This window comes from Heterocephalus glaber, unplaced genomic scaffold, assembly GCF_053883595.1.
Source record: "Heterocephalus glaber isolate CG9 unplaced genomic scaffold, H.glaber_assembly_v1.0 deba00001561, whole genome shotgun sequence".
In the NCBI taxonomy this organism is placed as follows: domain Eukaryota; kingdom Metazoa; phylum Chordata; class Mammalia; order Rodentia; family Bathyergidae; genus Heterocephalus; species Heterocephalus glaber.
In genome coordinates, this window is record NW_028258349.1 from 4,444,592 (window position 1) to 4,472,338 (window position 27,747).

Genomic DNA, 27,747 nt, shown 5'->3' on the forward strand with positions numbered 1-27,747 from the left:
TATTCTAGGTCCTTTTGTATGTTTCTTGATATTTTTTTTGTTTAAACTCTTCTCTGGTAGTCTTATGGTCAGCTTCTGGTCTTTTGTGGCCCTAAGATCTTTTTAAACACTAAAATTTCAGAGCTCGTTACCACTAGAGTAGAAATCCTAAGCCTGTTGAAGTTTTCTACCAGAGTTTGCAGTCCCAGGACTTCCTTGTGAACTGCTGTACCCATGTGGACCTGTTAGGCTGATGACTTTTACTAATCTTCCTTCAGTTAAGCCAGCAAAAGAAGGGGATACATTTAGAGTGTTCTCACTGCATTTATGTAAAGTTGGAGTTAATTTTTTTTGGACTGTGAAGGTCTGAAAGTGTCTGTGTATCCTGTTCTAAAAAAGTTAATCAGGTTCTGGGCCCAGCATCAGGAGGGACTATGACTCACCTTAGAGAATGCAGGTGAGTGACAAAGCATGGAGTTTGAAGCTAGAGTCACCCAAGGCTTAAAAACCAGCTATGCCACTTTATTCAAGCTTGGTCTTTTAATTGTTTCAATATTAGACTTCATTATTGTCTATTCTATGGTCTTGTCATGAAGATTAGTAAATGAGGATATTTACGTGGAACTGCTAGCATTGGATGCCATGCATGTTAGTTACCTTTGTGTCCCCTTCACCTTGGAACAGATGCATGAGGGCTCCTTCTGTGTGTCTCCAGGTGTGTCATATGTGTCCCCTGTGCTCACTGAAAATAAAGTACTACTTGGGTCTACATTTTCAGTTCCAATAAGGTCTTCACTTTTACAGAGGTCGCTTCTGTTTGCTTGCTCTCTGCTTCCCTCGTGTGGCCACCCTGACCCCTTGTCATTCCTGATCCTCTGCCCCCTCAGTGTGGTGGCTTGCTGTAATGCAATATTTCTTCAGTTTCTTGCGGGCCTAGTCCCTGTTCCTTTAAGTTCTGGAAGTGTACAAGAAACATTTTTCATTTTGCCTTCTCTTCTCAGGTAGTGTTATTTCATTTCTTTTACTCTTTCCTTATCCATTTCTTTTGTTCAACTCATTTGTCAGAAATATTGTATAAAACACATCCTACATGTTCAGAATGAGGACCCAGTAAGGTCTCTTTGGGTTGTCTGTTGCCTTGTTCAACACCAAATTTGCTGTCTCACAAATGCTGAAAATATGGTGCATTACCATGGGTTATTTAATCATAGGAAGCCCCTCCCCCTCAAATTAAGATCTCTTTACATTAATAAAGTTGTTTTATTTTATTTTATACTTGTCAAATGGTTTGATCTTGGGTATCCTGAATGTCAGTGTTTCAGAAGGAGTATGCATGGACAAAGGACATATTTATTTTTCCCCTCTCCTAACTGTTTACTTTCTCTAGCACAGGAAATGAAAATTTATTTAAGAACTGTATGGATGAGAAAAAAGGTAAATAAATTTGGTGAAGTGGCTTCAAACTACATGTAGAAGGGTGAGCTTTTTTTTTTAATACCATGCTGGAAATTGAACACAGTCTCATGCATGCTAGGTAAATGCACAGCCACTGAGCTATCTCCTCAGCCCTTGAATAGCTTATCTTTAATCTAACATCAGTTAGGACAATTTTGTAGCCAAATGTTAATGTGAGCATATTAATATTTAAATAGTAATTCTCACATTCAGTGTGGTAAAGATGTGTTTTTAATTTGTGAATATAGATAATGCTATGCTAAATCCCAGTAAGATATTTTTTTCGGGAAGAGGGGCTTGCCAAACCTATTCTTCCTTTGGAAGAAGAAGTCAAGAATAGCCATGATTATTTTTTAAACTCTTGTGGATAAGGAGAAAGAGGATTTTCCATCCATACTTTTTTTTTCCTTTACTGGGAATTGAATTCAGAACCTTGTGCTTGCCAGGCAGGCGCAACACCACTGAGCTACATCCCTGGCCTCCATTTATACTAAGGTACTTTACAATTATAGCAATTGTGGAGAGCATAGTTACAAAACATCCCGAGAATTTAGTGTATTAAGAAAAGTCTACTTTCATTGTATAATGAACTTCTACTCAGTGAATCAGTATTAGGTTGTTTAATGACTTTAGAATAATTGTTAGTTATTTTTCAGTGGGGTATGGTAGTTCTAGTATTCCTTTATTCTATATTCAATACATTTTAGATGTACTTACGTTAAATATTATAAACAAGAAATATGAAGATCTTTTTAAACTACAGAAAATATACTTAATCTTAAGTGGAAAAGACTTTCCCAAGAATGTCTAAACCCTGGAATCCATTATTGAAGGACTGACAACATTTATTGCACGATTTTTCACATTGATATTGTTGTAGTTACCACAGATAAAATTTAAAAATAAGTTATAAACTGGGAAAATTTCATTTACAACACATATATCAAAATGTTAAAGTTGATAGTATGGAAAATATCCAACAAGGTCACATAAAAATGTCAAACAATCCAGTTGAAAACTGGACAAAAGATATGAGTAGTTCTCAGAAAAAAAATGCAGTTGTCCAATAAACATGGAGAAAAATGATCTACTGTATTTGAATTTTGAGATATATACATTAAAGCACTACAGAGACAACCCCTTGATTGTTAAAAAGTGACAGGGAGACCCATCAGGTAGATTGTTAAAAATTAAAACTATGGATACTAGTGAGTGCCGGCAGGTGTCAAGGAAATTAGGCACCTTCATATATTGTGAGTGAGAATGTAAATCAGCAAAGCTGTTTTGGAGATATTTTGGCAGAATGTATCAAAATTAAAAATGGAAATACCAGAGGTGCTATTTCCACAAATTGTGCTATAGATCTGTTCACACATGAGTGCTGTGATTTACGTACAGAGGTGTGCATCACATCATTTTTTTTCAGTAGTGAGAAATTGAAAACAACCCAAATACCCATCAGTAGTGAATTGGTGAAATAAATAATGCTCTATCATACTTTGTAATAATGCATTACAGTTAAAAGAATGAGGTAAATTTATACATACCAACATGGAAAAATACCCAAGATGTATTGTTAAGTGAAAACAAAGAAATGTGCATACTATTACCCTTTTGTGTAAAATAATAAAAAGTTAAAGCAATGAATGTGTAGATGTTACATTTCATGTACCTGTAAATGTGTGTTTAAGTAAATGAATAGTTACTTGATGACCATGTGACCTCAGGAAAGATCTTAACCCTCTTAGTATTTTATTTTCCTTATATAGATAATACAAACAGTAATTGTACATATGTGAGGTTTAAATAAATTAATACATTGAAAATAAATTGAATATTGTCCCGCACACTGTTCTTATTATTCAGATCTATATTAAACTTGGAAAATTACTATTTCTAGGGTGGGAGTGAGGTTTAAGGCATAAGGGGGGACTCTTTTTCATTACATATTTAATGTTTTTACAATGGTCATGTGCTAACAGAGTGAATGATTAAAAATTTAAAACTTAAAAGTTTATTCTAAGAAGATCAATTAAAAGGTGATCACAGAAATCCAGTGACGAGGTAAAACAGTCCTGTCTAAAGCAGTGGCATTAGGAACGGAACAAAGGTGCTATGTTGGGTGCTGGTTATGGGAATAAGAAAGAGGCAGAAATCAGAGACAGTGCTGTGCTTTGGCATGCAAGTGACTTGAAAAATGCTGAACCATGGAAAGAAATAGTGGAGTCAGGGGAAGCTTTTTGTGGGGTGTAGTATTTTGGGATGGAGGAAGATTAGTGTGTTAGTTCAGGCTGATGGAACAGAATACGGTAGAGTGGATAATTTAAACACCAGACATGTATTTCTCACAGATTTGGAGGCTGGAAGTCCAAGATCAAGGTGCTGACTAACTCAGGTCCTGGAGTGGATCTTCTTCCTGTTTGCAGATAGCCGACTTCTCACTGTGTCCTCACAGAGTGGAGAAAGCAAACGTGTTGCTTGTGTCTCCTTGTAAGGACACCAATCCCAATTATAAGGGACCTATCCTTATTATCTAATTACCTCCCAAAGACTGTCTCCAAATACAATCTCACTGGGGATTAAGGCTTCCATATATGAATTTGGGGAAGACACAAACATTGAATCCACAGTAATTAGCTTTGTTTAAGTTATATTGAGTTTAAGCTGATGGGGCTCATCTAATAGAAAATATTCTGTAATCAGGACTTGAAAACTAAAGCTCTAGAGAAAGCTGAATATTCTACCACTTTGAGGTAGAAGAGCAGAAAGGCATAAAGCTTTCTGGTCTCATTTTAGGAGTTTCCATTTAGTATTTCCATTATAATAAAGAATTTTGTTTTTATGGAATGATCTCTGAGAAAGGAGGACAGGGACTTGTTCCAGTGGTTTTGTTTATTCATTTTTTTTCAGCAAACATATATTGAGCAACTGCCATGTGGCACTGCTCAGACTGTCAAGGTTAGAAAGAATTCAAGTACTCACTGTGTGGAAAGAGTCATGCACACATTAATTGCAATACAGTCTGCTCAGTGCTCCAATAGCCATATGCACAGGGCGCAGTAATGGTGTGAAGATGGGTGTAATCCAATCTCTTTGGGGTTATGGTGGATGTCAAGGAAGGGATTATAGAAAATGAGGTGAGTGAGCCAAGTCTGCAAGGAGGAGAAGTCTTCCACCAGATCTGAGGGTGGGAAGAAGAGAAAGAAATTCCAGGAAGAGGAAGAATGACAGCATACCATGGCTCAGTAGTATGGGACCAGTATCTTTTGTTTTTCTGTTCTCATCTAGGGAACTGTAATTACCTTGACAGTGTGCAACATAAGGTGAGGGTCAAGATTGGGATAATGGTATGTGAAGTTGAAAAGATGGACAAGAATCAGATTGGAGATGGACTTTAGGCTCTTTTCCAGACAATAGAGACATAAGAAACATTCAGTTTGCCTTGAAGAAAAATACAATTATTCCATTGGTGACTTGGCAGATGGGTTGAAGGGGGGTAGGGATGGTTGCAGGTAAACTAGTGAGGGGTTATTAAAATATTAAAATATTTCTGGTTTTGGATGATCAACTATCTGAACTAGGCCAGAGGCAAGGGACGGAAAAGTGTGGGGTAGCTTGAATTATCCAAGAGGCAGAATGGATAGACCTTAGTTAAATTTGATTTTAACTAAATTAGAATTTGATTAAATTTGGAGGTTAAGGTAAGGGGAAGAGTCTTGTCAGACTTCAGGTTTCTGGCTTAAGTGACTGGATAGCCAGTTTTGTCTCCTCAGTACTGCTTTATCACATCAGTTTTCTTTCAGTTCACTATTGTGTAGCCAGTTCTATCTCTGTGGTTGAGAATCTGTTATAACTTATTTTGAATACTACTGACCCCTCCTCACTGGGCCCTCTGGAAATTATCCTCTGCACAGCAGCCAGGGGGCTCAATAAAAATGCAAATCAAATCATAGTTATCTCTTACTTAAAACCATCCCCTGTCTCTGCAGGATGAAAATCTGGGGGCCTTTAGCATGACATAAGAGGAGCTCCATGATTTGAACTTTGCAGCCCCCTGCTCTGTCACTTGTTTTATTTTTTTTTGGTACCGGGGATTAAACTCGGGACCTTGTGCCTGTGAGACAGGCAGCAGAACCATTGAGCTAAATCCTTGGCTCTCTTTGTCACTTCTTGCCTTTGGATTCTAGCAGCTTGTCATTCGTGTAGCTTCTTACACAGGTCGTATTTTTATTCATGCTATTCTCTCTTAAAGAGTGCTTTTTTCCCTTGGTTTCCCCCAAATACACACACACACACACACACACACACACACACACACACACACACAATCTCTTTCCCAATTCCAACCTGTTTTTTATGCACTGGTGAGCAGCTGTTCTTACTTTAAATCTCAGCTGTAAAACTATAGCTCTAGAAAAAACATAGACTCCTCGGATTGGACTAATTTGTCATTTTTGGTTTTGTAGTAACCTGAAAGTATCTCTGTAGTGGGACAACTTTGTTTTATGAATCTGTTTATTTTTCTATTTCTGATTGTGACTTTGTTAAGGGCAGATGTAGTGTCACCCTTATCTTTCTATCTTTAATGCCCAGTACGTTTCTCAGTATATACTAGGTATCTAAGGGTTTGCAGAATCAATACATTAGTAAATAATTAGGTGGATGGTGTTAGCATTAAGTTAAAAGTGCAGATTTATGGGAAAATATAAGCTTAGAGTTGTACTTTTCACAGTTAAGATCCCATGAGTCATATAGGAATGGTAATCTAAAGGCAGCTGAGTATAGCAATCTGGATTTCATGTGAGATGATTGGTTTTAAAATGTGGAGATGGAGGTATGTGAGATGGTGCCATTTGACATCATCCAGGGAGAAAATATAAAAGAAGAGAACCAAGGCACACTTCAGGGCAATGTTTGAGACCAAAACCTACATAAAAAATGTATTTATTTCTGTTATGCCCCAGAACACACGTGCTATTTGAGTGTTGAATGTTCCTCAGAGGTGCATGTGTTAAAGGTGCGGTCGCTAGGTACTGGGAGGTGGTGGTACCTTTAGAAGGTGGGGCATAGTGAGAGGCCTGCAGGTCATCAGGGATGGGCCTTGAATGGGGGTCCTGGGACCCTAGCCTCTCCTTTCCCTTTGTGCTTGCTAGCTCAGGATACCCGTGTTTATGCTATGCCATGCACTCTCCACCATTACCATTCAGTGTTCTCACCATGGGCTCAAAGCAATGGGTCTACTGGATTTTGGACTGGAACCTCTCAAACTGTGAGCCAAAATAAACTTTTTCTCTGTGTAAGTTAATTGTTTCAGGAATTTTGTGTCAGTGATGGAGGAAAGCTGATTAACACACGTTTGTACATATACATGTATGTGTAATTTAAATAAATTTTATGAAACAATACATGATCTTATTAGAAAGTGATGCCCTGTGATAGTTTCTGTTTTTATTCTGTCCTGTCTTGTCCTATCATTTCTATTTAATAGTAACAAAAATGCTACTAATATTCTGACTTGCAGGTTGGTAAATGCTGTTCTTTAGAAAACTAACAGTTATGGGAGAGGAGAGACTGGTGAAGGAGATTGAAAAGGAGGAGCTGAAAAGTAGGAAGCCAGCAAGGAGAGGAGTGTGCGTCACAGAAAGCAGAGGAGTGCGTATTTTTAAGAATGGAACTGTGGTCACAAGTGTGAAATGCTTCAGGAAGGTGAAGTGAGACTATTGAATTTGACTATTAGGATGCCACCCTTAGCAACTTTAACAAGGATGCCTTAGCAGCGGCTGGATTGAAGTCAACTGAGGAGTGACAGAGGGGAAGGAAAAAGAGCCAGTGCCGGAGCATACGCTATTGTAAATGCAGAAACTGTCAGATGTGAGGGGGCTAAGGACTTTCCCACCCTTTATCTCATTTGTTCTTTACAATGACCTTACTTAGGAACTGCTATTTGTGTGGATTTGAAAAATCAAATGAGTCAGCTGAGTCTCCAAGCCACCGAGGTGCTTAATGGTACCTGGTCTCATGCAGTAAGTCATAGAGCTGCCACTCAGTCCCTGCCCTTACCAACTTTAAAATCTGTTGCTTTTGAATAGGACCATAATAGTGTATTTGGGTAATATTGGATAAGTAATTTAGTTTCTATGGGCCTGAGTTTACTAATCTATGTAATTACAGACTGAGAGGGTTGACAAAAATTATAGACTACAGAAATATAGAAAATAAAGAGCAAGCATTCACTCACTTAGCATTTTCCATTTAATCTTCAAGCTAGTTTTTAAAAAAAATTTATAAAAGTAATAAGAACATATGGCAAAAATTCAACTGATGCATAAGGTTAAAAGAGACTTAATTATTATAAAATTCTTTTCCATTTTTGAGCATTTTGTGGTTCCAGTAAGAGGTTATTCGATCCTTTAAGTTTTCTGGTTTTATTGGTTAAAATGAATATAAAGTATTTTATTCTTTCCACCTCCTCTCATTCCCTACATTTTTTGTACAGAAATGATCCTGAGACTCAGGAGATTCATGGACCCAGCAGTGAAATAAAACGAGCACTGCATTAGGAGTTAGAAATCCTGGAAGTGAGGACCCGCTTTGTAAATGACTCCCTGATTGACTTTGAGCAAGTGGCTTTATTCAGTTGGACATCAATTTCTCATTTTTTTCTTAGGGTAACTGGGAAAAGAATGAACCACTCAAGAAAAGACACACAGCGCTCACACACCTGATACTACTTGCTTTGTTTCCTAAGCACCACAACCTTTTACGACACCCTGTGGCTCTTCCCAGGACTTTCTCCACCCCATTTCCTACTTGTAGGTCACCACTCTTTGATTGGAAAGATGGGGAAGAAATTTGAGGAGAGAGGTGGCACAAATCATGGGATGGTTAATCTTGATTGTCAGCTTGACTGCATTGAGAGATATTTAGGAGATTAGTGAAGTGCACATCTGGTTTGTCTGAGTGGGTTGGGGGGGGGGTGCCCTGAGGACTCTACCAGGACCCTGGGCCTAGCTCTTCCCCTGCTCTCTGCTTCCCTCATGCTGTAGGGTGAGCATCTTTCTTCCACTGTGCCCTCTGTCACTACTTTTCTTCCTTGGAGCCAGCCAGTCGTGGATTGAAACCTCTGAAACTGTGAGCCAAATTAGACCTTTTCTCCTTTAAGTTCAGGTGTCAGGTGTTTTGTTCCAGGAACAGAAAGCTGACCAATACAAATCTTAATGGGGACAGTTCATTCCTCTCATCGGGCCCCTTCTGTGGAGGCTGAATGGCTTGGATAGAGGTCAGAACATGACTTATGTGCAGAGTGACTTTGGGCAAACCACATAATGTCTTTGATCAAGGTGCTTCTTTTGTAGAAGGAGGACAGTGATAATGCTCTTCCCATAACCCAGCATAGTTCTGTGGATAAAGTGAGATAAATACAGAATTCAGAATACCTATATCATCATTATTAGTGGTGTCTCAGGAAGTTAGATAGGTGGTGTGAAGAAGGGCCTTCCAAAGAAGGAAAGCCAGGGCTGAGGGATACTCCAGGTGGAACGCTTCCCCCTGTCCCTGTCTTCACTATGGAGACTGTGTTTAGGGACAGACTTCAGAGAGCTGCTCCTTCCTAGGAAATGACCACTTGTCAAACAAGAATAAAAAATGCTGTGATTGTCAAGCATGATGCTCCCAGGCAAGGACAAGTTTAGTGACTGGGATAGAAACTTTTGTGGTCATAGTTTTTCATTTAACTAAACTGATCAACTTGAAAGACGAAAATACTCTTCTGCTCCTATTGTGGAGTCTACTTTACTATGTTCACTGTAAGGCTCCTTCCGGGCTGAGTATGAGTGGAGCCGTGGGAAGCAAAACCCACTTTTCTCATAGTGTTAGTCAATGCCAATGCTTTTAAATCTCTTTAATCTAACTGTAGATTCTTTAAGGATCTATTTCTAGTTTTTTGGCCCATACCCTAGGGTAGCTGGCTCTTTAAGGTCTAGGGTCCCATAGTGATTGTACAGAGTAAGAACCCTGTTTGTGAGCCCATCCCAGTGCTGTGGGGATCAGCAAGGCTCTACGCAGGGCCTCCCAGCTTACAAGCCTGTGGTGTGCAGAGTCCTAGACAAAGAAGCCAAGTAGATGCAGGCATGCTGTAGATGCAGGGAGAGCCTAAGGTGTCTGGAGGTAAATATGGGGAAGAAGGGAAGGAGCAGGAGGTCATTCTGGACAAGCTGGAGGAATCGGGTGGAAGGAGATTCAGAACAGGTCCTACAAAGTGGAGACTTAAGATGGAGAGGAGACCAGAACTAAAAGGCTGGAGGGTGAGTAAAGAAATCTGGATCATAAAATCTGGAGGAAGTAAAAGGAAGGCCTGAGGACAAAGGGTTGACAGTATCTACATCTCTGGGAGCAAGCAGTAGAATATAATGGAAGAGAAATCTGCAGGACTAGGACACTCAGGACCCTTAAGGATGATGTGGAGGGGTGGGAAAAGAAATTGAAAAGGACAGTAGGCCAAGGCTGGGCAGACCAGAAACAGGAGTTTAGACAAGTATGTTTGGAGTAGATGGATCCTGAGGCAGATGAGGACAGACGGAATATGGCCAAGAAATTGAACATTGTGAAGAGTGTCTGGAAGGTAAAAGGATTAGGGAATGCTACCTGCAGAATGTGAGGATAAGTGAAATGGACATGAACAAGGAGACACGTGGACAGAGATGAAAGGAAGATTTTAAACATGTTAAAGCAAGAAATTACTGAGGGTTATGCATCCTGAGGAAGGAGAAATTCATGGGGCCAGCAAGATGCAACTGTAAGACAACGGGACTAGGGACTTGAACACACAGAAAGGTAATGGATTGGGGTTAGAAACAGAGATGTAGAGAGCCTTCATTGTAAAGAGGAAGGTCTGGGTGAAGCAGAGAGAAAGTTTCTTCCGAAATTCTCAGAGAGACCTGGTGGAACATGACAACCACTGCCCTTTCCTGTATTAAACATCACTAACTTCCTCATCTTTCTTGACCAAAGAGAAAATTCATATAATTGGAGACTTACTTTCTAGAATATTCTGGGATGTTTCCTAGAGAATGCTGGCAGAAGTAGGAGAAAAGAAATCTGGAGAAGACCATTTCTTGGACTTCCATGGGTGGGGGTTGATCCCTGTGAGGTCTCTACTGTGACCTTGATGAGACTGGACATTCAGCGCCTTGTCAAGGTAGTTTGGTTCTGGGTCTGCTTTTGGAAAGGCTTGAGAGGTCTGCTTAGCTCATCTGGGCTGAGATAGACCTGGATGGTTTCTCAAAGTTGGATACAATGAATAAAGGAAAATTCAGTGTGTGTTTGATTTCCTTCTGTTTGATTCTCAGGTTTAATTATCACCTGGGTTATCTCACTTCCTCCTTCTCAGAGAATAGAAAAAGGAAAGGAACAAACAATCTGTATCTAGCCTCAGGGATTAAGGAAGGAGGGAAATAGGAGGCTTTGAGAACATAAATGCTTATGGTGATCGGTACCAAAATGCATGGGAGGAATAGACAAATGAGCATGAGACATGGGACAGGATCCCACGGGATGGGATTATCTGGAAAAGAAGAGCCTTTGTGTTGTAGGTGTGTCTGTTTTACCCTTCTTTCAAGGGTAAGGGGTTATGAACTCTCATCACCTGAAAGTCTACATGGCAGGCTTAACACCATGGGCCTGACATGGCAAAGTGTAGTACCTTTTTTCAGCCTTCAGAGGAGGTGCTTGCAGGAGCAATGAGGAGGGATAACTTTTAGGGGGCAGCAGTAAGAAGGAGCTCACAGTAAGTGGGTCATGGAAACATGCTATATGGAAACCACTTGTAAATGATGTGTGTGTGCCCATACTGGATATGAATTGATGTGGTTTGGGGGTGTTGTAGGGACTGGGAGATGAAAGTATAGTGTCTAAGAGCTGTGCTACCCAAATAACTATGTTCCGCCTTATTCCAGTACTCTCCCTTAGCAATTAAAGTATGGAAAACTTAGTATTAGTAGCTTCATGAAAGCTGCAAGGCCACTGTGGGATGTAGGATTTAATTTTGTTTGTTTCTGGACCAAAGGGGGAAATGTTTTTTTGGCATTTATCATATGTATCCCAGCAACACCTTATGAATGAAATAATGTATGAGCATCACCAGCTTGTCTGTAGGGTCACAGAATGGTATTCAATTAGAGGCATGAGTAATGTTTGAGTCACAGATCTTTGGAGAATTGAATCAGTGAACATTTTTTTTGGAAGGGAAATGTACTTATCCTCTTCTTAAGGGTTTACATAAACAGGAATGACATATACCTAGTTTAAAAGAAGAAAAAGATGCACTATCTTCAACCATTTTGACTGGCTTAACCTCATCTTTCCTGCCCCTGTAAAGTTATAGCTTAATTTGTTTCCCTCCTTATTTTTAAATTGAAAACCTAGTTATGAGATATTATTCATACTGTGAAGAAGCTTGTTTGATTTGTGGACGCTGAAGCAAAATAAGAGATGTCAGAGAGATCAAGTCCAGAGTATTTTTGTTGATGCAGCTTGTAAGTATAAGGAGTTCTGAAAAGACTTATTGGCAGAAGATATTTTTTGGTCTAATGGAGAGATTTGTATGGGGTCATGAGACGAAATTGAAGGGAGGTCATTCAAAGAGAAGGAAGTGACCCAGGAGATATGGTTGAGAGTTATAACTTGTGGACTAGAGGAAGAAGGTGATAAGCACTTTGCCCCATAAAATCTCAGCTAGTATTTAACAATAGCTTATATTTTTGCCGCATGCTTACAATGAGGAAATAGAAGATCAGAGAAGTTAACAAGTTTCCTCAGAGTCTCCAGGCACATAAGCCAGAGAGCTTGTTATTGATGCCGAATCTTTGTGCTTCCAGAGTTATGGTCTTTGTTTAGACTTGAACACCTTATTTGGTGGACAATAGTGAGTCTTTCTTTTCTCCCATACATCTTTCAAAGTCATTTTGCATTGAGATTTACTTACAGGATCTTAGAAGGTGAGGCCAGGCCATTATTTATCCTTTTCTGTGATATCCCCAGCACCCACTGAGAATACTACAAACCGTGAATAAAGCTGGTGGAGGAAGTTGGAGGGCTGGGTCTCTGCCTTCAGCTTGTGGAGAGCATTTGATCTAAGAGGCACAAAGATTTGGGCATAGCTAAGGGACTGATACATCTCTTGGGAATAGGACAGTCTCTTTGTGAAGAACAGAGGTTGTGGGCCTTGTGTGAGTGCGTGTGTGTGTGTGTGTGTGTAAATGCACACAGCCTGGGGAGAAGCACCCTGATAGTCTAGCATTGCCTGTCCTTTGCATCAGAGTGGCTCCTTCGTGGCCTTTGGCATTGCTCTGTCCTTTACAGACACACTGGCCCTGCACCTGCTTCTTGTCAGTAGTCATGCAGAACAGCACAGTCTCTGGCTGATGTTCAGTTCTTTGTTTCAAGTCCTTGAAATTGTGTGGCACAGTGAGTTACGAAAGACCTACTCCACTCCTCCTTGTTTTAGGTTTATAATACACACATTGGCTTCATTCTTCTGAGCTCTGGGGGAGGCAGGCTTGCTTGGAGGAGGCTCTTTTCTCCTGGTGGTTGTCCCCTGCTTGCACTTCAGTGAATCACCTTGGCCATTTTGCTCTCAGGTCTCATGCTGGGGCTATAGGAATAGGGAGGGAAGTGTGCTGTACTGTTATAGTCTTAGAATTAGAAGTGTCCTTAAAGTCCTTCCAGTCCAAGCACTTCGAGGAGTCCTGTTGCACCTTCACTTGCCCATCACCTGGTCTCACAGGTGGGACTGCCTTGGGTTATTCTGGAATCTGCTGGCTGTGTTCAGAGCTGTGGGCTCTGGAAACAGACTGTAGCTGGGAGGAAGGGAGGCTGAGCCAGCTCTCTGCTTATTGTAACCTTCTGAGTGGGAGTGGGGCAGTGAACCCTGAATCAAGTCTTTAAATCAATACATTGTCATTGGGAGCATAGAGGTCAGTTATCCCAGTGTGTCTGGGAATCTAATGGGAGAAAATGAGCCAAAGGTGGGGTAAGGGGGACTTGGGTTAGACACGCAGAAGAACTGGCCCAGCAGTGATTTTGGAATTGTCTTCTCCAGAAGGCTTTTAAAAGTAGGAGACATTTTCTTGGACCTGAGCAGGATGTGGAGGTCTCTATGTATGGTTTTGGAAGAATGGCTAATTTACTTGTATTAGGGTACCTCTAGCAAGGCCAGAGAGCTGAGAAGTCCTCCTGCTCTTAACTAGGCAGCCCTAGGAAGAAAGAATGGCAAGGACCTGGGGCTGGGGGAGGTGGGAGAAAGGGACCCAGGTATGGGGGTATGTGTGCTGTGTGAGGGCCACTTGTTTTTCATCAGAGAGCCACCGCCTCCCTCCCTCTCTGTATTTTCCCCCTACACACACACACACACACACACACTCTCTCTCTCTCTACACTGTTCTGGGTCCACTCCTGTCCTTAATTCTAGCGCAAATGCTGAAGGAGCATCCGCTGAGAGTCTGGGTTCCTGTTTTCTGGGTTTGACAGATAACAATTCCTAAACCCCAGAGCCTGATAAGTCTCCTGCCTGGAGCCGAGCTTCCTGCCTCTCTCTGCCCCTGTTCAGTTTTTCCTTGCAGAAGCAGCTCCTTTGTCTCTGGGATCCAGGGTTTTTCCAAATCCCCTAGCTTTGCCCAGCCCCTGTCTGAGAATAGCTGGCCTGGGATGGAACCACAGCAAGGGAGAGGGGGTGGAGAGGGAGATGGTTTCTGCACGTCTGCCAGGCTGGGTGTGCTCTGCTTCATTTGCATGAGAATAGAGAGACTTTCCCGTGCCCTCCCTTAAGGATGGACAGGAAAGAAGAGGCCAGGCTGCAGCTCTGTCCTTCTCCCTCTGGGATTCTGGGGCTGGGAAAATGACCACTGTCACATTCCTCCAATCCTCTGAAAATCCTAGGACCCGCGGTATTGAGCAAAGCTTTGAAGGAGCCGGCTGGTGGATTTCCACTCCAGATTTTCCAGCTGTCCCTGTCCCCCCACCGTTCAGAGAGCAGGATGCTGAGATGGTTCCGTGATGCAGAAGGTATGTGCTTTTTCAGTTCTGGTGCTGATGCTGTGTGTGTGGTGAGGTCTCTGTGGCGCAATGGACGAGCGCGCTGGACTTCTAATCCAGAGGTTCCGGGTTCGAGTCCCGGCAGAGATGGTCACCTGGCAGGTGCCTCTTTTATTTTGAATGTTGCCATGCTAGGTTGATAGTGATATATCTTCCTCCCTGGAGGCTCTGGGTAGAAAAAGACAAGCCATTTCCTCGGGAATCCTCCACCTCATCTCCTTTTCCTTTCCCTCTGACTTGCGTCTTTCTCTGCTTCTCCTTTCTGATTTTCATTGTCTAGGGGAGGCTCAGATGTCTGCTGCATCTCTCTGCTTAGCCTTTGACTCCTTTGCTTCCTAATGGATAATTCTTCATATAGCGACCAAGATGCCAGCTCCATAAGCAGAGAGAGAAATGTCTAGCTGTCCACCAAGATAATACCCACCTTGAACAAGGTGCTCTCTTTTGGGTCAGGAGAAGGTTGGGGTCAGGCAGAGAATAGTTTTTTGCTCTGTCGCTGTTGGCTATATTTTTGCATTCCTATGGCTTTTTGGTCTGAAGCTCATCACTCACTTCCCCCTCTGTCACATGAAATATAATCATTCATTGCTCTTTGTCTCAGTAGAATACACCATGTAGTAGTAAGCTGGATGCACTTGTCCCTAGAAAGTTAAAGGTCTTACACTTAAATGCTCCTTCCTATGAAATTTGTTGCACCATTCTTGTTTGCAGGGTGACCACTGAGGGTTGTAGGTGAGTGTTCTTTTTATAATTCCCAATTTCCAACAAGTCACATTCTCATCTCCTCTCTCATTCTCCCTGTCTCATCTCCTAGGGCACATTCAGCACTTTGGAAGCTTGGTCAGATTGGGGAATACCCTGGGTTTCTATTTGGGGCTGGGCTCCCTCTCTGCCTTGCACTTTGCTGTTTCTAGTCTATTGGCTCCGAGGACCTGCCCCTGCCAAGAACTGACCTCCAGCTCAGGTGAACCCAGGAAACTAGAGAAGACAAGTTTCCCTGATTGCTGGAGAGTCAGTGTCTCTCCCACGTGGGACATCAGATGGGGGACCAGAGGACAGAGCCACACACTAGTACTCCAAGGAAGCTAAGGTAGGAGGTAGCAGCATCCATGTATTGGTTTAACCAAGCCATGCTGGGAGGTGGGGAGTGGACAAGACAGACAGGAGGACTCTGGACAGAGGTTGGTGCTCTTCCCCTTAGCACATGCATGCTCTTTGTAAGGAAGTAAAAGCCCTGAAATTCTTTTGAAATAATGGTACTTTGAAGGAACTTAATCTTTTTTTTTGTACTGAAGATTGAACCTAGGATCTTCCTAGTGATGTATATCCCCATCCCTTTCTAGAAAATTTTTATTTTGAGGAAAGATTTTGCCAAATTGCCCAGGCTGGGCTCAGACTTGGGATCCTCCTGTTTCTACCTGTCAGAGTGCTGGGATTACAGGTATATATCACCACATCTCCTTGTACCTGAATGATAATAAAATACAGCATAGCTGTACCTTTCTGAGTTGCCTTAATGGGATGACAATTCAGATATTAACCACACTCATAGATAAACCCTTTGGAACATAGTGGTGTGGACCAAAAATTCCTTAAAATCTCTTCCTGGAGTCTTTATCTCTATTGTTAATTTGTGCTGCTCTTGATCTTATTGCTTTAAGCTCTGACCTAAGACCAGTGTGTGGTAAAGTAGGGCAGAGGGAACAAGTTTAGGGTGGCGATAACCCCAATGTCGCATGGGTCTTTCCAGATTCCCTGCCTCATGCTGTGGTACAAGGCTGCTCAATAAGGAGGAGTTCTGAGGGAGGAAGGAGATCACGTCTAGGTGCACTGTTAAAAGACAGAACAAGACTGTAATTTCGTTGTGGCCCACTCTAAAGTTTGCTCAAGTCTAAAAACTTTCTAGGAATCGGGCTTCATGGAATCATGGGGACTGGGGTGAGGGAGGAAACAAGGACAGGGTGTGTATCCAAGTAGGCATTGAATTGCAGCTTGTTTGTGTTTGCTCAGGCTGCAATGTTGCCAGCTCTGTATGTGAAGTTCGATACCAGTGAGAATTAACACCCCAAAACAGCACCCCCCCCCCCGCCTAACTTTCACCTGTAATTTCCATTTCCAAACTTGCGATGAGAGGATCTTGTTAGGATTTGGATCTAAAATGTCCCCACCATAGTCTCCTGTGTGTGGAAGGTGACTGGGTCTTGGGGCTGCTCTAATCAGCAGTAGATTCATCTGGTGATAAGTCCCTAGCTGAATGTGCCGTTCGGAAGTGAGGCCTATGGGCTCGACAGCTTTCTTCCACCAGGCCCTTCTACCATGTTCTTTCTGCCTGACAGCCAGCTGATCATGGACGGAATTCTCTAAAACACTGTGAGCCAAAATAAGCCTCTCCTTTTTTAAATTGTGTTATGGAATATTTTGTCCCAGCCAAGGGAAAGTGAATAATACAGACAGTGGGGCAAGTTGCAGCTTTGCTAAGTCGCTGAACCTCTGAACTTTAATTGGTTAATTTATAGGAACAAGATTATATTATCTTTCCTGCAAATGTGAAAGTGGATGAGAAAGTCAGTTGTACCACGCTGTACAAATGTATAGGCTATGTTAATTCTCAGGTCTTCTTGCTCAGCATGTGGGCAAGGCATCTGGCCACAAAGTGGGAGAAATGAGAAAGACTAAAGACCATCTGTGCCTGGAGCATCCGTCAGCCAGGGCTGACCTGGGACACCTAAGAAAGAGGACAGATACACTGGGGATTTCTAGCTGGTGGGCTCCTTCAGAGTCCTTCTGTGCCTCAGGGTGCTGTCTCGTGTCTCAGTTGGCTAGGAAGGGAAGTCTATAGGCCACACCACTTCAGGGAACTAGACGGTTCCACATACTTAAACATCACCCAGCTTTTAGCCCCCTGCACCTCTGAAGGCTGATGTTTTGGGGACTTGAAGAAGGATATCATTAGGACTTTGAGAAAGCTTTTCACATTGATGAAAAATTCTTCTGTATATATGATAACAGTTTTCTTCCTAGTGCATGATAGATAACTCCTAATTTATGAATATCATGATTATGATATTGTAAAAAGATACTCAGAATACAAAATAGAAATACATTTTTTTATAAAGTGATTTTACCATAGGACTCAAATGCTTCAGAGGTGCTGGAGCTGATCATTAATTGCAAAGTATGTGGGCAGATATGTCTTATTTATTATTGTGTTCTCAGTACCTGAAATATGGTAGGCATTTGATGGATATATTTGAAAGAATTAATGCTGACTTAGATTGGCTATAAATTATGTAGATAGGAAAAAAACAGAGATTCCTCTTAGCTTCTGGGGAGCAGAAATTCAGGCAACCTCTTCATGCATTGATTCATCCACCTCACAAACATTCATCAAGCAGCCGCTTTGTGCTACCCTCCATTATTGCAGACATTGGCATCCAGACTCTCAGCCCCAAGTCTCTTGGGGGGCATCTTCTTCTGACTGAGACCAATGATAAGTAAATGGGCATTGCAGTAGAAACTGAGGCAGCGATAGCTGCTACGGGAGAATTTTAAGGATGATGGGGTGGAGAGGGTTGTGAAGAGTGGTGGCCAGGAGGACATGGGCAGGAGGTGCGGTGGGAAGGGGGTTGGCAGGGATAGGGTGAGGTGAGACCCACGAGTGGCACAAGCAGAGCCCTGAGGTGGGGGCCAGCCTGAGGCCACAGCCCTGAGGCCAGGGTGGTAGAGTGGTGATGGCGAGGGTGGCTTGAGATCAGTGCCAGGCAATGTTCTCCAGTCTGTCTCACCCAACTCTGCCTGCATGCATCGAGTTTTCTCTCCTCTCCTCTACTATTCCAAATTAAAATTATTTTTTTGTATTAAATTCTTTTATTGATACATTGTAGGTATAGAACACAATTACATTTCTCATTGGGAATTGTACCTTTACATAATGCATCTTGGTTCTTATTTTTTCCCCATTCCTAGCCCTCCCTTCACCCCCCCCAACCCTTCCCTATTTACAAAGACTTTATTTCCATTTTTTCCATTTCTCACCATTTTTCCTTTCCCTTCTTTCCTTTACCCTGCCCTTCCCACTACCCCTACCCATTTGGACATTTTCTTCCTATTTTGTATTATCGATTATTCATTCTAATTATTGGTACGTTTCAGGTATACAATATAATGACATTCATCATTGGAAATTTGCACCTTTACATAGTCTCTCTTGGTTCTTATTTTTCACCCTTGCCCAGCCCTCTCTTCAACCCCTCCAGCCCTCCCTATTTACAAAGCTTTTGTTCCTATTTTTCCATTTTCTCATATTAATCCCATTCCCTTCTATCCTTTCCCCTAGCCCTCCCACTTCCTTCCCCTTTGCCCCTATTCTTCCTATTTCACATGACCTATTATACATTTAGTCCTTATTTACACTTTCAGTTTCTCACACCAGAGAAACTATTTGGTATTTACACATGTGTGTCCTATTTATTTCACTTAAGAGTATTGCCTCAATGTGCATCCACTTAGCTATAAATGTCTCTAATTTCTCATTTTTTATGGCTGAGTAGTACTCCATTTTATAAAAAAACCCCACATTTTCTTTATCCAGTCTCCAGTTGATGGGCATTTGGGCTGTTTCCAAGTTTTAGCTATTACAAACTGTGCTGCTGTGAACATGGGTGCACATATATCACTGTGGTATGATTCTTTTAATTCTTTGGGGAAGATCCCCAGCAGTGGAATAGCAGGGTCAAATGGGACTTCCAGTCCTAGTTCTTTGAGGTATCTCCATACTGATTTCCACAGTGGTTGCACCAGTCTACACTCCCACCAGCAGTGGAGCAGGGTTCCTCTTTCCCCACAGCCCCGCCAGCATTTGTTATTGATTGATTTCATGATAGCAGCCATTCTTTCTGGAGTGAAGTGGAATCTCAGCGTTGTTTTCATTTGCATCTCTCGAATAACCAGTGATGTTGAACATTTTTTCATGTATTTATTTGCTATTTCTACTTCTTTGTCTGAGAAATGTCTGTTCATTTCAGATGCCCATTTTTGGATTGGGTCTTTAAATTTGGGAGGTCTGATCTTTTTAAGATTCTTCTTTATAGATTCGAGATAGTAGACCTTTGTCTGAGGAAGAACAGGTGAAGATTTTTTCCCACATTGTGGGTTGTATCTTCACACTGCTGGGGGTTTCTCTTGCTATGCAGAAGCCTTTTAATAAGAAGAAATCCCATTTGTTGATTGTTTGTGCTAGTTCACGGGCAACTGAGGTTTTGTTCCTAAAATCTTTTCCTACACCGATGTCTTCAAGGGTTCTACCTAACCTCTGTTCCAACTGGTTCAGAGTTTCTGTTTTAATATTTAGATCTTTCATCCATTTTGATTTTAGTTTAGTGCATGGTGAGAGATACAGGTCTAGTTTTAATCTTTGGCAAGTTGAAAGTCAATTTCTCCAGCACCATTTATTAAAGAGGCTATCTTTCCTCCAGTGAGGGTGTTTGGCTCCTTTATTGAAGATGAGATGGCTGAGTGTGTCTGGCGTTGTTTCTGCATCTTCTAATCTGTTGCACTGGTCCGCAGGTCTGTTTCTTTGCCAGTACCATGCTGTTTTTATCACAGTAGCTTTGTAGTATAGGTGCAGGTTGGGGATTGTGATACCCCCTGCCATGTCTCTGTTACCTAGAATTGCTTTTGCTATCCCGGGTCTCTTCTTGTTCCAAATGAATTTTTGGATTGTTTTCTTGAGGTCTATGAAGTATGCTGCTGGGATCTCAATTGGGATTGCATTAAATCTATAGAGCAGTTTTGGAAGTATGGCCATTTTCACTATATTAACCCTTCCTACCCAGGAGCAGGGGATGTCTGTCCATTTTCTGATATCATCTTCAATCTCTCTTTTCAGAGTGCCATAGTTTTCGGAGACGAGGTCTTTGATTTCTTTCATTAGGTTGATTCCTAGGTATTTCAGTTTTTTGGATGCTATTGTGAAAGGAATTATTTGCCCTATTTCTCTCTCAGTGAGTCTGTCATTGGTGTAGAGGAAAGGTATTGTTTTTTGTGTGTTGACCTTGTAACCAGCTACTTGACTGAATTTGGTTATTAAGTCTAGAAGACTTTTGGTGGAGCCGAACTAAAATTCTGAAATAACATAACCTTCCTATTCACATAATTAAAGCAAATCAGTATTATATCCTAATATGAGAGAAATAAAGGAAAAATTACAATAAAGAATACATATTTCAATATATAAATCCCACCTGCAATCTTCCTTTAAAAAGAATCACCTTAAATGCAATAGCTACATAGGTGACCCAGCTTAGGCACGTGGCACTGCCGGCTCAATGATCACGAGGGATGTCGTTGACCAGCATTGCTGTGATTTCCCAAATGGTGAGCATGTTTAAGTTGTTTTATTAAAATAAAGTATATCTTGGCTGCGAGTGGTGGTACACATCTGTAATACCAGGACTCTGGGAAGTTGAGGCAGGAGGATCTGAAGTTCAAGCCCAGTCTGAGAAACAGCAATTTAAAGAGACCCTACTTCAGTGATGATGCTAAGGGCTGGGGTTGTATTTCAGTGTGAAGGCCCTGAGTTCAGTCCTCAGTATTGCAAAACAAACACAAACAAAGTAAATCTTGAAAAATACATAATACACAATACATAATACTTTGCATTCCTGGAAAATTTCAGAAATTTTAAACCAGGCAGAAAACTCTCTGCCTTTGTAGGTAAAAATGAATTAGACTCTAGGTTCAGATACCAACAACTAAGTTTTCGAGATCATTCAAAATAAGCACACAACATAGACAGTTCTTCATGAAAGATGCTTCTGTATGCTGCAGAACATATCCATCCCAAATACTTTTCCTCTTTACAGTCAGTGGTGGTTCCCAATCTTATGATAACAAAAAATACTCCACCAAATTTCAAATAATTCTGTGGATCAGTTCCAGCCCCACAAGCAACCACTGTGGTAGGGCTTGTAGGCCGGGCTTCTGAAGCTTAGTTAGACCTCCTAGTGGCCTGGAAAAGAGGAAGGTAGACATTTGGCAGATAGGGTGAAAGGCTAAACTTGGCTGTTGGTGGAGCATCGATGGGGTTGGAGATGCAGGCAGGGGAGCAGGTGTTCTAGGCCCAGATCCTTGCTGAATCTGCAGAGAGGGTGTGGCACTGTGACTTCCAAGTGATGGGGTTACTGTCCTCAGAGGTGGGTTGTTTCATAACAATGCTCAACTACCAAAGTGATTTATTATCTCTAGAGAGCTGACCTGACACGGATCATTTACGTTTTGTCAGAGAACTAGATATTTTTATTTGTTGTCATTGCAATAGTTGTCACCTACTAGTGAGAATGTTCATTTTGCTTATATTTAAAATCCATAGCAAATAGAGTGGACTCCCTAAAGCAGTGTTGCAGTGTCTGTGTCCTCAGTGGTTCCCATAAATTATGGTGGAACAAAATGTCTTCTAACTTCTCTGTGCCTTCCTTGGAGTTGGATGGCTCTTTTGCTTCTCTGATTGAGATATTGTTCTGTGATAACTCATGGAGAGAACGAATGATGAGACATGGAGTAGTATGATAAGGGAAGTTGAAAGCCATAACCACAGTAGAAGCTGCAATTTCATGGGAATGACACAGAGCTGGGTTTGAATAAAAGGTCTGGCCCTTTACTTGTATGACCTGGGTCATGTTCTGGGTTTCTCCAAGACTCAGTTTGCTCACCCAAAAAAGGATCCGCATAGTACTTAGCATCAAAAAAGCTAAAATGTGAAAATGTCTACACAGTTGGAGATCCAGTAAGTGCAAATATGTATGGTAGCCTTCTTTGTTTACAGATGGTTCTTTCAACCCCTCTTCTTCATAGTTCATGTGTCCAGATAGTTTCTTAGAGACTTTAGGTGAGCATTTGGAATACTTAGCTATGGAACACCTGCTTCTAACCCTGGAATGTGCTTGGGCATAATGTAGTCTTAGCCAAAGCAAAGGAATGCACAATCTGTTTTAGTTACATGGCAGGAGCACTTCCTCCTCCCCTGTGACCACTGTGGGCTTCTGGATTTCTCTCTGGGGTGTGAATGGAGAAAGCCTGCAGCCATCCTTACTCCAGTGGTGGGAGCCATGTCCCTAATCCCTGTGGAGAGTGTCACAGGAGGCCTTCTCTGTGTGGAGCAAGGCAGGGCTTTGACTGGTAAGAAAGCAGGAGTGTCTATCTGAAGAAGGCAGGTAGGTGTCCTGAGAGATGATATTAAGCAGCCACCTGGGGAGCTGGGAGGAGCTGCATTCCTGGCCAGGGTCCTTTCTGGAAGGACTTCCTGCTATGGATTCAGCTCAATCTGATTCTCAGGGAAGTATCTTGTGGAAATCACTAGCAAGCCCGAATGTCTTCCTTTTGCTGCATCTCTAGAACACTCTTCGGGAGGGAAAATAGCAGACAGTTTATAACCAGTTACACTTACTTTCAGAAAACATGAAACTTTTTTCTGTTCCAATTGATGTGCAAACTTCTAACAGTGCTTTTCAAACTTTTAAAAATCTAAACATGCCCCTAATGACGGGAAAGTGATTACTCCCAGTTTTCACAGAGCACAACTTAAAGTGGCTTGTGCCCTTCTGAAACATTTTTTTGAAGTTTTCTACTTTATGCTGTATTCTAAATTTTGGATTCATGTTCATTATGTTTTCACTTTTAAGGTGGAAAGATTATTGCTTGGCCTCATATTTTGGAGTGAAAAAAAGTAATACCTTGTATGTCCCACATATAAGTTCCCGGAAAACCTTCCTTATAAAAGCACAGAACTATCTTAATATTGAAAATGATTTCAGGGTCTTTACCTATCCTTTCAGAGATAAAAAGAGAGGTGGTCTAGAAATTAAGTAAATGAAAGCCCACAAGGTTGAATTAATAAACATTAATTTATTACTCATTCAACATACAGTCATTTAGTTTACACTGTGCACTAACCATTGAAATAGCAACAGAGAGGAGCCAAAAGAGACAGAAATTGTTACCCAAATACATGCAAAATCATAACTGAATAAAGCAGAGCTCTATGGAGCAAGAAAGAGCTATGGCTGGGGAAGTGGCCCTTTTTAGGGAGGTCAAGCAAAGCTTCCCCCAGGACATGTCTCTGACTTGAATCTAAATGCTAAGTAACTACCTCAAGATGAAGAAAATAATTTTCTAGATAGAGGAGCAGCACGTGCTAAGGTCTTGTGGTGGGAGGGAAAATGAAGGGCTAAAGCAAATTTGATTGGAGACCCAGTAAGTGCAAACATGTATGCTAGGCTCCTTTGTTTACAGATGGTTCTTTCAGTCCCTATTGGACTATAATAAGGGAGAAAATGGTGAGAAGTGATGTTGGATGGGGAAGCAGGTGAAGACCCTAGAGGGTCTTATATCTTAAAGGGGTTTTGTCCTTCTCCCAAAACAGTGGGAAACCACTGAAGTAATTTAAGTGAAATAATAACATGATCAGAACTGCACTTTGGAATGGATTACTCCGGCTGCTGTTCAAGGAACAGAGTGAGAAGCTGCCAGAATAGATGCTGGAGCTAAATCAAAAGTTATTAGTGGAAGTTGTTATGAAATTTGTTGTCAAGTTAGGCTAAGGTAATAATAGTGGTGGTGGTAATGGTGGGCACAGAGAAAAGCAGATGATTTTAGAGATATTTGTGATCTAAGAGATGAGGGTTTGTTGATGAGTTGGAAATGGTACAAAGGTGAGGGGATTAACAAATATGTCTCTGAGATTCTGGTTTGCATACCATTCATGAAGTCAGGAAACAATGGAAGAAGCCCAGATTTGAGGAAAAAAATGGTTAGTTCAGTTCTGAGCTTCCAATTTTGAGATACCCAAGAGGCAATGTCAAACTTTTATTCAGTTGAGAGCTGAGCCATGGTCTAAAATAATTTAATTTTGGGATTCCTCAGTGTATGGGTGCAATTTGAAGCCAAAAGTATGAATGAGATCACCTATGTACAAAGGGAGAAAGGAAAAGACCCAAGAAGGAAGGAAGAGGGACTCAACATTTAGCAGAGTAGAGAGACAGAGTTAGAAAGATTGGCAAGAGAGGTAGGAGGGAAGCCAGAATATATAATTTCTGAAGTCAAGGGAAGGAATATTCGAGAAAGGATGTAATTGAGTATCACATGCTACTGAGAAGTCAAGAACCATGGTAACTAAAATATATCCATCAGATTAAGGGACAAGGAGGTCAATGGTAAGACCTGTTTTGGTTTCTCTGGGTATCAGAGTTTAACACTGGATTGGAAGGTACTGCACAGGGAGTGGGAAGTGAGGAAATTGAGGGAACAAATAGTGGCAACTCTTGAAGTTTGGCTGAGAGAGATGAGGAGGAGAGATGAGGTGATGATCTGGAAGACACAAGGTTTGATCAAACTATGTGGTGAATGTTTAAATTTTAAAAATTTATTACAGTAAAAGATACATTGTCATTAGTCCCACTCAAAATACTCCCCCCTGGCTTCAAATACACTTATTCCATTATTCTTTGCCACTTTCTGAAGCAGTTCTGGACATTCTCTCTTAGGAGTGTCTCTATGAGTTGTGATCAAACATGTGGATGCTGGTGCCAAGGGCAAGAAATGGAAAGACAGGAATTTAAAGACTTTATCCACCTTATTCACCAGATCTGCCACTGTGCAACTTCTGCCTCTTTCTCAAACTCAAAATGATCACGAAAGGTAAATATTTGAAGGTGATTCAGGACATTGAGGCAGCTACAATAGCACAACTAAAGACATTCTACTGTAATACATTTTAAAAATCTAAACATTCATCATATTTGTGTATCACACCTCCTATGAGGAGTCTAACAAGAGTATATTTCTTGTTTCTTCATGTTTTTAAGGGTGCAACTCTGGAAAATTCCTCAAATAAATAAAACCACAACAGTTTTATTCCCTGGTATTTCCTCCACTGACTTTCACAATGATCCATATAAATGCAAGCTGTACCTGCATTTATAGCTCCATCCATTTTATTTGCTTTTTAGTGGGAAAGACACGAGCTTATTTGAAAGGCATTGGGAATAAAATTATTGAGAAGTGGAGTGTGTATATTCAAGAGACAGAGACCAAAAAAGGATAAATGATAACCCCTGTTTCTGAGAAGGTGGGGAAGGCACAGGATTTAGAGCACACGTGAGCCCATAAGCTTCAGGCACTGGGGGCAGCTCCTCTATTGTTGTTGGTGGAAAGAAGATGGAGATCTTCATGTGATGCCTGGAAGATGAGAAGATTCCATCCCATGGAGGTGGTAGTGGCAACTTCTCTTCCTGATCCTGTTGGCAAAGTCAGCTGTCATGGGTCTTGGGAGAGAAGTATTAGGAGGAAGAAAGTACTGGATGTTTGAAGAAAGCCTAGAAATTTACACTAGTTATTATGGGGAGTGAGAGAATGCTAATATGGGTGAGAGACATAGGATATTTAGTAGGCAGCATTAAGGGCCCATTTGGAGGAGACAGATTAGCTCTTAAAAACAGCTGCAATACACATATGCATGCATTCTTGCATGTCCAGCTTAATAATTTGTTTGCCTTTGTAATATAAGATTATTATGCTAGCTATTCCTCACTGACAAATATGACTGTGAGCACGTATATGTGAGTGCTTCACAGATGGTGTGGGTTCCACAGTCTTTTGAGTGTGTGGACAGAATATGTATGTCACACAATGGAGGTGGTTTCAATTTTTAAAAGATGTCTGAGGCCATTGTCACCTAGTTCACATTAATTGGTTCAGAGCGCCACCTGCTGGAATGTTTGCTCATGTTTACCACCCAGACTTTTCTGACAAAATCTGAAATCTGTCTTTTTGGTAAAGTCAGTGTTTTTGCCTACAGCATTTCCCCCTATGAATTGTTTCACTTTATCAGATATTCTTTAGTTACTACATTTGTGGATCTAAGAAATAGTATTACAATGTGTTCTTTTCTTACATGATTTTTGGTCTTTTTGTCAAATAGGTATGTCTTGTTTAAATGCATTTGTTGTCTCTACACCTCATCCACCATCTACAGATTAAAGAAGAAAAGTAAAATGCCATATTTATCTGAAATGCTATAAATAAGAAGTAGATTGGAGATTAAAGATATATAAATTACAAATGACACAGAGACCAACTTGAAAAGATTAAGCAGTGCCTTATTTAGCAATCCCTCAAATTTGGATTTTTGCCATCTACCTGCCTCTTACTCCAAATACTTCTCTTATAGGGTCTTTAACTAAAATGTGCATTTCTCCATTATTTCTAAGTTGATCCCTCATTAAACTAGTCTGCTATCAATGTTTTAAAAAGTAGTATATTTTTTCCTGAGTATGGTATTGATTAAAACCTCTCAGGTCTTTAAGTTACACTACTAAACTGCTCTCAAAGCCTAGATTTTCATTAAGTCATTTCTTTCTTTCATATTTATTCACTGTATGAGGAAGAGCAGGAATATATCATTCTAATCGCTTCTTCTCCTGTCATTCTGTCAGTAATTATTAATTAGGATTAGTTTGCATATCTAAATTCAATCACGATTCACACAGAACTTAGCAAAATATCAGTATAAAGTATACTGAATCATTGTATAAGAAAAATAGCATTTTTTTATTTACTTAGCCAGTCTGTATGAAGTGCTCGCCGTAGGTCAGGAGCTTTGAGAGATACCAGATACTCAGGGGGGACAAGACCGTGTGGTCCTGGTCCTTACTGAGCACACTGCTCAGTGAGAGAGGAGGACAGTGATGAGGCCATCCTGTAAGATATGTGAACTCACAGTCAGAGGAAGTGCTGGAGGTCCTCATGGGAGAAGTGGTGTTAAGCTCTGAGGAAGAGGAGAACAGAGGGCAGGAGGCTCCAAGACCTCAGTTTAAGATTGAGAGTCTGCATTGGGGGAAGGGCCTGATAAGCCTTTCAAGGAGTTTGGATTTTATCCTAAGAGCAAGTACAGCTAATGAAAGATTCTAAGTGTGTGTGGGTGGAGAAGTGAGTGACCATGCTCAGATTTACAGTTTAGAAAAATTCTTCCAGCTGGGATTTGGGGCCAGGATGTAGGGAAGCCAGGTGGGAAACCATTTTGAAGGACCATGCAGTTTAGCATTGACTTGTGTTAGATCTGCAGCCAGGGAGAGAAGGAATGGACGGAGAGTTATTTAGGATGTTGAATGGATAAGACTTGGGAATTGGCTGTGATAGGTAAAGAGAAGAAGAGAGTGCGAGAGGATTCCT

General features: G+C 41.2%; 1 long non-coding RNA gene and 1 other non-coding gene across 2 annotated transcripts in view; both read left to right on the forward strand.

Moving 5' to 3' along the window:
- Window positions 1–14,074: 14,074 nt before the first annotated feature.
- The window catches only part of LOC101704149 (uncharacterized), a 70,967-nt gene continuing 57,294 nt past the window's right edge, over window positions 14,075–27,747 (forward strand). Inside the window, exon 1 of the long non-coding RNA XR_015443029.1 lies at window positions 14,075–14,493. This is a non-coding gene — a long non-coding RNA (uncharacterized LOC101704149). The remainder of the gene's footprint in view (window positions 14,494–27,747) is intronic.
- Window positions 14,540–14,613, forward strand: Trnar-ucu (transfer RNA arginine (anticodon UCU)). The gene has a single exon. It is a non-coding gene; the product is annotated as a tRNA-Arg (tRNA).